Source organism: Rhea pennata, chromosome 2, assembly GCF_028389875.1.
Source record: "Rhea pennata isolate bPtePen1 chromosome 2, bPtePen1.pri, whole genome shotgun sequence".
Classification (NCBI taxonomy): Eukaryota; Metazoa; Chordata; class Aves; order Rheiformes; family Rheidae; genus Rhea; species Rhea pennata.
In genome coordinates this window covers 19,423,225-19,436,661 of record NC_084664.1, presented here as the reverse complement: position 1 = coordinate 19,436,661, position 13,437 = coordinate 19,423,225, and positions in this window count along the sequence as shown.

Sequence of the window (13,437 nt, the reverse complement as noted above, 5' to 3'; positions counted from 1 at the left end):
CTTTATATTGCACAGCTATATCAGTACAGTGACAAATCTAGCATTTTCAGTTTTCTTATATTGCCAATCATTTTTTTTCTGGTTTTAGGCTTCAAAATAAAACAAGGAAATGAAAATATCACAGAGGAAAATGTGATCCTAGAATCACAAATTACTTAATGGCTAAGCTGAGGAAATTGATCTTATCATCAGCTGTGAGAAACTTTTATCTATATAGCTATCAAAAGAATAGTTAAACTATGAAATCTGTAGTAAAACATGTACTTCATTTTCTTCCTCTTACTCACACTTCTGCAAATTTTTTCGTAGCCATTGTTCTTATCTGGGGGACACTGAGGTGTTTTTAGGATTTTCATGTATAAAGCAAGGCTATTGAAATTTCCTGTTTTAAATACAGTGTCACAGTTAAAGCAGAAAGCTTATAGGAGACAAGCTTTCAGAAACGTACTAGTTATCTCAGATTCACAACACACAAAGCAAAACCTTGCAGTCTCGTAACCACCCTTGAAAGTGATTTAATAAAAGAGATTGCAAAAGCAGAATTAGGGTAACAGAGAGCTATAATTTCACTTTCTCACCTTCTAGTCTGAAGGTGTTGACACATATTCACTTAGCAGACAGCTGCAGCAGCTTAAAGTGTTAGCACCATCCTACTGTTTATTGTCACTCCTTGCTAGAGAGTACCATCCCCACAGGAGAGCCAGTGAAGACATATCTGAGCACATCTCAGCCACTTCAGTGCAAAGTCTAGCAACTTAGTTTAAATTACTGAACTAGGCAGGATTAAGCCAGCACTTCAGTCGGGGGGCTGAGGTACGGTCAGTTCTTCTGTTCTGCCAGTTCAGCTGGGGTCAGCAGTGACACAATTATGAGGCTGCATCTTCTTAGACTATCACATATATTTACTAAACAATATTAGTACGTTGATATCTTGAGAGTTTAGAAAGGCTAAACTGTGGACATGAAAAATCAGTTGGGCAGGCAAACAGGAGGAATGGGACTCATTAAATTAACTGTATGGGATGTTTTAGATACCTGTCTCCTTCCCATATGGTCCCATTATTTGCCTCTAGCAGCGCCCCAGCACATACCTTTCTTTCACATGTACAACATGCATTTAGATGTCTCACTTGTGCCTAACCTGCTATGATGCAATTCACTTCTCAAGCAGTTATAGTCTGTCTTTGCTATCTTTAAGCCCTCTCTTTTCTCACCCTGAGCAGCCCATCACAGGTGGAACAGTTTGGAATTGAGGTGCCACGAGCAGTGATGAAGTTCAGCCATGGCTGTAAAAAACAATCCCAAATGCCCTACCTTTGGTCAGTGAATGACGTGAATGTAGAGAAACAGAAGATAAAATGAGAGCAGGCTGGCCATAGGACCTTTTAAATTAGATTAGTGTAGCGTACCTACCAGGTAGGTAGATCAGATAGGCCCTGGGGAAGATACCAGCAGATCTTGCGTATTTATGGCTAGGACGAGGGAAAGGCTGAGTAGCTAGATATAGAATGGTTTGAGTTTGGTCTGGATTTGGAAATGAAAGGAAGAGTTAGTAGGAGGAGATACGCCTCTAGAAAAGCTGGCATTTACACTGATGCTTGCTCTCAAAAATTGTTACTTGTAGGAGATGTAGAGGTAATTACCATTCTCATAATTCTTCCCACTGTAGACACCTTCTGCTTAAATCTCACACGCAAGGCCTGCATTGAGAGGTTCAGGCTGAATATGGACACCTTTGCAATCTCCTCTGTGTCAGATGTAATGAAAAGTGTTTGTGAGCACCACAGCCAGCATCCTGGCTACCGACTCCTCTGTGCATGGCTAGAGCATCAATTGACATCAGTCAAACAGCTTCCAGCCTCCAGGGATGTTCACCGGTGCCTCATATGAGAACAATTCACCACATTTTCCAAACAGTGGGAGATCCAAAGGTGGATTATACACACATTTTTCATTAACTGGTGTTAATAATATGAAGGTTGTCAGCAATAATCTTATAATCTTTGCTTTATAGATTTCTGCTCTAAAACTGCATTGGTAAAAGCATCCATTTCTTGTCCAGCCCTAGGACATTATTCATCTTGACTGTTTTGTGGTAAGCATACCACAATACTCCCCTCTCACTCTATGGACCAACATTCACCTATATTCTAGCAACAGAGGTCAATCTCACAGCTGCCATGCATGGGTCTTGGTGCCCACGTGTACACTGAACTCTGAGCAAAGTATCTCATTTCTCGTCTTCCAATACTTCCTTCACAGGAGATCATACCTACCTCACTTGGCCCTCTGACGTTTCTCAAGTGCTTCAGAGCATTGCCAAGGGCAATTACAGCCCAACCTGCCACTGCATCCATAGTAAGAGAGGATTTGGGCATCCTGAAGCTTTAGTGGTCATCTTCACCAGTTTCAGGGTCCTATGCAAAGAGTCTCTGAAAGGACTAACGCCATTCTGAGAGTATATTGTATTCTTCAGGGTTTAGCCCTCATATAAAATCTTTACTAAAAATAATGAAGTCTATCCAAAGTTGTGGTGAAAAAGAAGCATTTACCTAAATGACAGCCCATGAGGAGGCTGAAGACAGGTGGCAGAGTGTGCATCTTCAGAGTGACAAGGTATTGTTTATGAGTTGGAGCAGCAGCCAAACCTAGGACCACTGATCAGAGATATTGTAAGATCCTGTGAACAAAGGTAGCAACAGAAGGTGGCAAACCTTGCAAGAAGTGATTGTCGAGGCACACTAAGTGAGATGAGACAGGAGAGGACTACTTACTTTAGATATTCAGAGAAGGATTAATCATTTGGAGCAAAATTCAGGTAGGCAAAGTTAAAAAAAAAAAGGTTTACTACAAAAAGAAAAATGTATAGAAGGCATGGAAAAATAGTGTATAACATTGGTTCATATTTGAGATATAATGTTGATTGACAGCAATGCTCATGAATAATGAGATGTGCAGAGGAGGTACAGGGACAAGCCTGCCAGCAAGTATTGGCTTTGAACAGAGGGGAAATAGTTTCCTATAAGTGCTTGGGCACTGAAGCGGATCAGAGCCAACATCATCAGCCGTGGTGAATGTAGGTGAGGAGGAGAGCAAGGGATTTTATGTAAAACCAGAAGCGTGTCACTGCTGGCACATATGTCTTCAGGATATCCTCCACCACTAAGCTAACCAGTCTGATGGCAGTGCAGCTTGTTGCCTTCCCCTGTGACCCCTCCTCTTGCCATGGCTATAAATGACTCGATGCAATGATACCCTTTGAGAATGTGACACTCCATAAGTGTCTGGCAGTGCCAGAACCATGAAGTAAAGATTGCTCTTGACGTGTTCAGTGAGGCTACGATGGATATTTGTGGCTATATCCTCAGAACCCATATCCCCTGGATTGTGGCCATCAGGTAGAGGTGTGCATGTGAGAAGGGGTGTGGAAGCTACCAGGAACTGACTACTCTGGCTTTATTTCCTATCCTGTGCCAGGAGAACCCCCTCACCTACTTGTTTGAAAACACCTCTGCATCTTTACAGTGACAGCAGGAGAATGCAGAACTTACCACACAGGCTGAATAATTGTCTTGATCTCCCAACTGAAAAAGGTGCAGAGATGATCTAGCTGTCTTCTCTGATACTAGCTGCGGGGTGATTATGGTAGATGGGGGGAGAGGTGGCTTTCCAGGCAGCACGGTTTTGTGTCAGGTTTCCCTGAGGTAGAAAGCTGGATCTTGCCTTTCAGTGCCATCTGAAAGAGACTTTTTATCAGGGCTGAATGCTGCTGTTGTTCGCTGGCCCTTTTTGTTCTCCTCAAAGGTAGAGCATGTGTTTGTGTTTGTGTGTTTGCATGTGCGTCAAACATGTTTCTTTTTAAAATAGAAAGTGTGACATGACAAGGATACATGATATGTCTGTGCACAGGCTAAAAGCCAGAGTTTGAAGGAGAAGGCAATGAATTGCATATTCTCTAAATACTTTGTAAGTTGGAGGGTACCTACAGAGAGTAACATTATTGCTTGGGTAGATGTCTAGGATTTTGTCTTTTCTAAAATCCAGTAGGATAAGTATCTTTTATCTTACTAGATTTTTAGGAAGGACATAGCCATTTGGCTTCTGGCAGTTGCATCAGGATATTATTCAGATGTCTACTTTTAGGAGCCACCTAGCTGCCCTATGAAAACCATGATCTCAGCTGACATGTTACCAACTTTTCAGTGTAGCCTTCTCGGATAACAAAGCCAGGTGTCCAGGGAAACTGCCTTTACCAGGATGCTGCTCCTCCTGCTGTCCACGTGATGGTGTCTGAGGCACAAAGAGAAGCCAGAAGAGATAAGATTTCCTGGCCAGCATCACTGATCCATACCAAACAGAAAAGAAGCAGGTAATTAATAGGCCTGTAGTATTTTACTTTCCCTTAGACCAAAGATGACCAAGTAGTGAGGTAGGTTATCCATCCAAGAGATATGTTTCTGCTTGTAGGCCTCTGGAACCAGAATCAGAAGTACCTGCATGAAGCTGCCAACGTGAGGAAAGGCAGACTGATGCACACCTTTTTCAGGAATAAGCCTCAGTTGTTCTCACCAGCAATCCTTGCTTTTCACATTCTGTATTTTGATATATTTGGTGGGCTCATGGTATTACTATTTCAGTTCTAACTTGGTACTCTGCAAAGAAATATGATATTGTTCAAGCAGGAATTTACCATCATTCAGCCAGAGACAAAAACAAATTCAAGTATAATTCAGTGTGCCTAAGGGAATTAGTTGCAGTGTAAAATTTAAGCAAGTAGATTATGACTAGGAGGAGCCCAACAGAACTCACTTTAATATTAACTTGGGTTCCTAGCAATGAAAAGCTACTAAAACACTCTGAAACCATAAACAAAGCAAAACTCTTGTTTTTCATATTTTACTGTTGGAAACTGTCACGGTGGAATAACAACTTGTTTCTGAAAATGCTGTGCACATTGTTTACAGCAAAATTTCCTAATTTTGTAGAGGTCTAGGGAAAGAAAAAACACTCCCACTTCTTCTGCATTCACTTAAGCTGTCCACATTCTTTCATTTGTTTCAAATTAGAGGAGCAGGAGTCTAACAGATAAAGTCATCAGCCTCAGTCCTGTTGAGGGTTTATTCACTTTAGGTCAAACAATGTTAACTTGTTTTAGAAAACCATTGGGACTATCAGCTGTGCAGCATTTTCCCTTGAAAAAAAACCCTACAGTTTAGAAGAGTTCAACACAATAAATATCCAGTCTATTTTAAACTGGCCATGACAGAAAAGGTTTAAGTGCTCAAATAGTAGAGCAAAGTAAAATGGCAATTTGGGTTTCCTTAGCTCCTCCTCTAAAGTAACATCTCTGTGTTTGGTTCTGTGCTGTCTACTGTCTACTGAGAGGTGATAAATCAGCCCTATTTTTTAAAATGTTTAGCTTAACTACTTAACTGACAATTTAGGTGGAAGTAGCTGGTGATGAATTGACAACAGTGTTATCACTCTCTCCATGTTTTATCACATAATCAGCAGCTTGATTTGCTGATTAGTGAAACTGTGCTTTAGTGGCACAGAGGTGCTAACAGCCATCTCCAAAATTCAGGCTACCTGTCTTGTATTTCTTTCAACTGTACAGAGTTTACCTCTAAATGAACAAAGTTTGACAGCTTTCTCCCCAGCCCTGCCACTGAACAGATCTTCCTCTATAGCAGGGGCTAGATCAAAATAGCTTTCAGGAGATGAGTAAAAATAATACATTTATGTAATATGAATATAAACATTTCCTAGACTCCTTCCTCCTTCCAGCAATGACATGCTCTGCCCAATGGCAATATGTCACTTGCTTTTTACCTATTTTCCCCACTCTGTCTGGAGCTTTTACTTTGCTTTCAGCTCATCAAATACCTTGTAGATATGAGGTACTAGATGATCGGAGGGCTGGAGCACCTGCCCTATGAGGAACGGATGCAAGAGCTGGGCCTCTTCAGCCGGGGGAAGAGAAGACTGAGGGGGGATCTTATCAATGTCTAGAAGTACCTGAAGGGAAGGTGTCAAGGGGACAGGGACAAACTCTTTTCAGTTGTCTCATGTGACTGGATAAGAGGTGATGGGCAGAAACTGAATCACAGGAAGTTCTGCCTGAACGTGAGGGGGAATTTCTTCCCTGTGAGAGTGACAGAGCACTGGAACAGGTTGCCCAGAGAGGTTGTGGAGTCTCCTTCTCTAGAGCTATTCAAGGCCTGCCTGGATGCCACCCTGTCTAACATGTTCTAGGTGACCCTGCTGAGCGGGGAGGTTGGACTAGATGATCTCCAGAGGTCCCTTCCAACCTTACCGATTCTATGATTCTATTCAGCTCCTACTGGTTTCTGTATCTGACTTCCATGTGCTGCTACCTGTGCCAGCTGCTGTTCAGCTCTCTTTTCACTGAAGAGAGAGACAAGAGATGCTCTGCAGGACAGCGGGAACGATCTAAAGGCCAGAAGGTCTCTGAACCTCTAAGCTGATTACTATTTATGGGGACTAGGCTCTGAAAGTGATACTACAATGTTCTTTATTTTTTCAATGTTTTCCTCCCACCCACCTTCCTGCTCTGGCATGAAATAATGAGATAGAAAATGGGGACACAGTTCCCAGGAAAGTGTGCTCTCTCCTGTTCCCCTCCCCCCCAATAAAAGAAAGATCTGTGAGGCATTTTGGATTGTATTTGTATCTATATAGTGTGAATTTTGCTAAATAGGCTGGATTAGGAATAAGTTTGCTACTTTTACACGCTAAAAGGTCACTGTAGCTTCATAGAAGATATGTTATAAATTCCCCCCAAACCTATATCCAACTTCCAGAGAACAGGCTGTCTAAAAATACTGCTTTCAAGGAGAAGAAAATACTGGACTTCATTCTCTTTCAGTGTTTCACAAACTCTTTGAACAAATGTCCAATGCTACAGAAGATGCTGGCTAACTAGAGCTAGATATGTTATCTCATGAGTGATTCTGCTCTAGTTTAAGGACTAGCAAGATAGTGAGACTAGCAGTAGCTGGAGCTGAGTTGAGGTTCCAAGTGACTCATCTGCCTATAAGAAAAAAAAACATAGAAACCCAGCCATGTAAATTATTGCAACTAAAAAACACAGATGCTCATTAATTTTCTGTAAACAAGCTATATTGACCACCTGTGCAAATGGTAGTGTATAAAGAAATGTTCTTTTGAACTGAATGAAAGCAATAGACAAAATGTTTTTCTAGTACAACTAAATTAATTGTTAGCACCTTACACCAGTTTGCCCTTGTTAGGCAATGGATTTAAAAATGAAAATCTAGTCAAAAAACAATCCAAAAGTCTGATCAGCAGTAACATAATGCTTTGAGAAGTCAAAACGAAAGCAATGAGCTAAGAAACACCCATATTAACAGAATGTTTTCAGCCACTCTTCTGCTGAGACACTCTCAGATGTTCTTTTCAGAACTACTTTCCCAGAAGAAAGCAGCAGCCAAATGTTTTAACTCATTAGATATACTTGAACTCTTCTGTGCAGTATTGTATGGTTTCATATGCACCAGACTCCAAACGGCTCCACATGGATGCAAAGTATCTCCACACAAAGGTCATTTGCAGGATTAGACCGAAGCATTACAAGAGAGGCAAAGGGAAATAGTCCAAGTTAATTTAATTCTCAAGGCAGTCCTTAAGCTCTAAGCAAAATGCAAAACAAACTCTGAGCATAGTAATGCAAATCATTTTTTCAAAAAATATAAGGACAGGGCTTAAACTTTTTAATGCAGAAATAGTAGACTTTTCTTCTAATCAGGTATGGATGGACTATTAGATATGAGGATGGCACAAGTGAGTGAGGGCTCAAATACTATGCGACTTCTATAAAGGTAACTAACCTAAGTAACTGAGACTGATTAATACCAAACAGAAATCCAGAGGGAACGTGCTTGTCCTCAACACACTGAACTGACTATTTCTGTTCTGCATGTTAACACTCTTCTCATTTCCATCTCTGTAGTATCAGCTGCAGGTCCCATTTCATTCCCTTTGAGTTCTTGTCAAGACTTCTCTTTTGGAAACATCATTAAGTTTTAAAAAAATCTTGATAAAAGGCAGAGAACAAGCAAAGCTTTGTACTAGTCATCATTTGTCAAACTTTTCTGTTCAAGTTTTTTTTGGTTGAGTTGACAGCTTCTGTGTTTATTTAATCTACTTTCCTTTATTTATTGCCTTTATTTTATAAAGAATTAGTTGCTAAAACATTTGGCAGAACAGTAAATTTCTTAAAATTCAGTAATGTTGCCTTTTGAACTGTTTGATACCTCAGAAGCACTAAAGAGTTAAAGAAAAATAAACAGATCACTGCAACTTTGAGCATTACAAAACAGAGGTAAATACAGCTGTGCACAACTCAAGTCCCTTTCCAATAGTTAGCTGCTTTAGAGTTGGGGAAGAACTAAGTGGAAACACTTCAGCAGTCATCTTTTGGCTTTTTCTCCTGCAAGATGTTTTTAGCTCAGAGGATTAGGGTCTTCTGGATCAGGACAAAAATTGTTCTTATAAGAACAAGGCCAAGGACAGAGAGTAAAGCACTCTGCTTGTATTAGTGGATGATCCACATTGCTGGTGCCTGGAGACAGCTACCTGAAACAGCTGCATACTTCAGCTAAAGCTAAATGGTTATTTCACAGACTGCTGGACTAATCAAGCCATTTCTCACCTATGAATCAAGCTGGGTGTTGTTTCATAAAGTTCTTCAAAGCTGGAGAATAGTGGACCAGTTTCTTTCCCCCTTAACCTTTTATGCTGCTCTGCACTAAAAGAGGTTATAGAAACACCTACTCCAGTCTGAGGATGTACCTGCTATTAGGGCAACTGGCACTTCTGGACAAGGGGCTGGTGCTATATCTGTGATACCGCTCCTGCAGCATCTTGTGTAGAAGCACTGCTGGAACATCCTAGTACTGGCAAGTGGAGCTTCGGTGCGGAGCAGGCTGCAAATTGTGCTAAACTGCGTCAGGACTCACTTCCCATGCTTCAACAGACAGCAGGTCCAGTCAGTAGCTAAATCAGTTGAGTTCTTCTCTGATAAATTCCAGAGCTGTATTCATGTAATCTAAGGTCTAGACTATTGCAGTTTTTGCTAATATCACATTAGCCTCCTCCAAGTTCTTTCAACTCATGCGATCTCCATTGTGATCCACTGACTGTGCATAGGATACCAGAAAAATCTAAAAGCTCTTCAGAGTATTGGTTGGAAATGTTTTCATTTAATGGATCTCATTCTTCTCTCTCCTCTGGCTTTTGATGAAAAGACTTGTTTTTGGTTTCAATTCGGAGCAGGAACACTGTTGAAATACTGAAAATATTAATGAATTAGCATAGCATATACTCTTTCCAAAATAAGAATGTTTTATTCACCTTTAGTTTACTTAGAACAAGAATGAGGCACTTTTATGCTGGATAAAGTTGTTCTAACACAAACAGTGCTGAGTAACTCCAAATGCAGGAGTTAGGGTAACTCAACAGAAGCTACATTGCAAATCTCACTTGCCTTCTAGGCAAACAGGGTGCCTAATAACACAAACTTCTAACATCCTGAAATTTTTCGCATGCCTAATGTCTCTATTCAAAGTGTTCAAACCTTTACTAGACACCAAGGATGGTAGTAACGACACCTGACTTTACCAATCTATAAAGTTTTCATTTCACCTGAGATAATAATCACCGAGGCTCTCTCAATAGTGAATGAAGAGAGGCAGGAGCTGACAGAGCGCAATTAGGCCATTATTTCAAGATGGGCTGCACCAATGTTTTAGGGTTCCTATTTCTCTTCACTGAGTTTTGGGAGAGCGTAGACTACTGTAATTGTAATGAAATATTACTAGCCCATTTCCCTTTTGTCCAGGTTTGTATTGTGAGGATTACAGTAAAAGTAACACTTTATTCCTACATATAAACCAGCATGCCTTTGATGAGTAGAGGTGAGATGCTGTGCAGTTCTGCTCTGTATAATTGCATATGTACAAATATTGATTATTTTTATATTAAGAAATAAGCATGACATGAGTTGGCATTAAGGCTGCCATCCAAATATGTACAGAGAATTCTCTCCAGTTAGTATTGCTGTTAATCAAGTACACTAACTGAAACATTTAAATTATATTAATTGGTTATTTCCTTATTCTTTGGCTTATCACTTTATAAATTGTAATGCTGTTTTGAGGAGTGAGAGCAACAGCATGACTATGCACAACAGAGGTTTGTTGGAGGTTTGCTTTTAGTATGAAAAGGGTTCTTATTCTGAGCAGAAGCACCAAGACTAATATTCTTAAAATGTCCGTGATAGAAGATACTAATTTTTATTTTAGTTTCATTCATTATGTTACAAAACTTAGCAGTATATCTATTGCAGAGTTTATCAGGAACAACTGTGATACTGGAAACAATATGCCTACTACATGCCACTTTTACTGATACTGAAATTCTGTCTGTTTAATAGTAATACAGATTTGGACAGTGGTGTCCACAAGCATTATAAATCATTAGAAAATCTTTTGCACAATTGATCTATGCATATGTCCAGAGAAAACTGAAATATTGAGGTATGTATATAACTTACCTCCACTGAAGTGAACAGTTAAGTGTTATATACCAAATGTATGAAAACGGAATTCAGATCTCATGTTTTCACAATATACAATTCTGAGAAGGGTGATTTTTTTTTTATTTTTTTGGAGATCTCTTCTAGATGTCAGCATAGTAGAAGGATTTGCAATACAGATATTCTCTAAAGTATTTGGTGGGAAGAAAGGACTAAGGCCTTATCTTGTTCACTGCTAGACAAGAGACTAGTTAAAGATCTGTCCCTTCCGTGTGACTGGAATCACAAACCAAATACTCCTACAACAGTTTATTTTTCAGTCCTTGGGGCTGTAAAGACAGCCCTTAGAATCTGATTTGAACCTAGATCAGTGCAGTTATTCTCCTGATACTGCCAGCAAACAGCACAAACAATAACTTTGTTATCCAAGAACTGCCACATTTATCACAGCTAGGATGTTAATTTAGAAAGCAAATACGACTTGGTTAGCATTTTAATGGTGTGTCTACCACCACTGCTGAATCTAGTGGAAGGTGTACCATAGGTCAAAGGTGCTGTTGACTGCACTTGCAGATTAAAAGGGGAGAAAATGATGGATTGAGAACTGGCTGAAAGGCAGAGCTCAGAGGGTCGTCATCAGTGGCATGGAGTCTAGTTGGAGGCCTATGGCTAGTGATGTCCCTCAGGGCTCAGTACTGGGTCCCATCCTGTTCAACTTTTTCATCAATGACCTTGATTAAGGGACAGAGTGCCTCCTCAGCAAGTTTGCTGATGATACCAAGCTGGGAGGAGTGGCTGACACACCTGAGGGCTGTGCTGCCATTCAGAGAGACCTGGAAAGGCTGGAGAGCTGGGCAGAGAGGAACCTCATGAGGTTCAACAAGGGCAAGGGCAGAGTCCTGCACCTAGGGAAAGATAACCCCAGGCACCAGTACAAGCTGGGGGCTGACCTGCTGGAGAGCAGCTCTGCAGAGAAGGACCTGGGAGTGCTGGTGGATGACAAGTTGACCATGAGCCAGCAATGTGTCCTTGTGGCCAGGAAGGCCAATGGTCTCCTGGGCTGCATTGGGAAGAGTGTTGCCAGCAGGTGGAGGGAGGTGATCCTGCCCCTCTACTCAGCCCTGGGGAGGCCTCATCTCAAGTACTGTGTCCAGTTCTGGGCTCCCCAGTACAAGAGAGACATGGAGCTACTGGAGAGAGTGCAGCATAGGGCTACAAAGATGATCAGAGGGCTGGAGCATCTGCCCTATGAGGAACGGCTGCGAGAGCTGGTCCTCTTCAGCCGGGGGAAAAGACTGAGGGGGGATCTTATCAGTATGTACAAGTACCTGAAGGGAGGGTGTCAAGGGGACAGGGCCAAACTCTTTTCAGTTGCCCCATGTGACAGGACAAGAGGCGATGGGCAGAAATTGAATCACAGGAAGTTCTGCCTGAACATGTGGGGGAATTTCTTCACTGTGAGTGACAGAGCACTGGGACAGGCTGCCCAGAGAGGTTGTGGAGTCTCCTTCTCTGGAGCTATTCAAGGCCTGCCTGGATGCCACCCTGTCTAACATGTTCTAAGTGACCCTGCTGAGTGGGGAGGTTGGACTAGATGATCTCCAGAGGTCCCTTCCAACCTTACTGATTCTATGATTCTAAAAGAAGTTTTGAATTCTTCCAGGGTTTCTCAGACACAGATAGAAAGGAGATGCCAGTGTGATCAAAAATGGATTTAGTATTGTGAGCGTTAGCACGGCAGAAACTACAATTCAGAGACCTATCTAGTACAGCAGGCACCAAACATGCAAAAAGGTTGGACAGTAGAAAAGGTCCTTCAGGAGAAACCCTCGTGTTTTGAAATGTGACAGAATGCTTCAGCAGCTCAGCAAGGCCTTTGGGGCTTGCTTGAGAGCAGGGACTGTCAGTGAAGTCACACAAACCATCTTATGTTAGCTTGTAGGTAGATCAGACCTTAGTGTTTCTTTTATGAAACTATTGCAGGACAATCACCTATAAAGCACTGAGGCCTTTGACAGTGGTGGGCAGAGTAAGAGTAGCATGTTGAAGTATCCTACTGGATGTTCATTATGAACTTCAGAATTTTTCATAATGTTCCTTGTCTGGATGAAAATCTCTACAAATAAAGAGCAAATTCCTAGTCAGCTAACTGATCATACATATAATGTATGTAATTACAGAGTTTGTATTGAGTTAGCAATGCTTACACTGTTTATTTCATTCACTGTGTAACAGGATGCAAGTACATGGCTCCATACTTATTCAGTCTAAAAGCATGCAAGTGTTTAGCACTCAACCAGAAGCATATCTTTTTCTGTTCTGCCTCCAAAGTAGTTCTGTTATGAAGATCTATTCCTAAACTAGCACATAGATGTCACTTAGAGACAGGTTGTAATGGGAAACATTTGCTTTTTGGCTAGATTAGTGCATTTAAATGGATCATTGATGAGATGCAGCTGTAGGGTGGAGGCTCTTTAAAAGCTGCACCTCTCATTGCCAAGTATAATGAAACACGGATGATTTCCAGCTAACTTATTGTTGATCTTTATATGAGGGAAATTTTGCAACATGAGTATTTGATACTGTAAGTCTGCACTGTGGAAAATCAAAAGATGTATACAAGAATTATAAAGATAAGACAAATAAAGGGAGGAAAGAAATGCTGACAAAATAAATAAAATAAATATGAGCTGAACTGGAGACAGTCAAAGATGAGTAGGAAATTAGAAATGTTGAAACTTTTTTAGTGGACAAGAGATGAAAATAATGGAAAATATAGCAGATACAAGGAGTAGTAGGGAGCTGGCGCAAGCAGTCAGAATAACCCTGATACAAAGAAGAAAATTCTTTGAAGAATA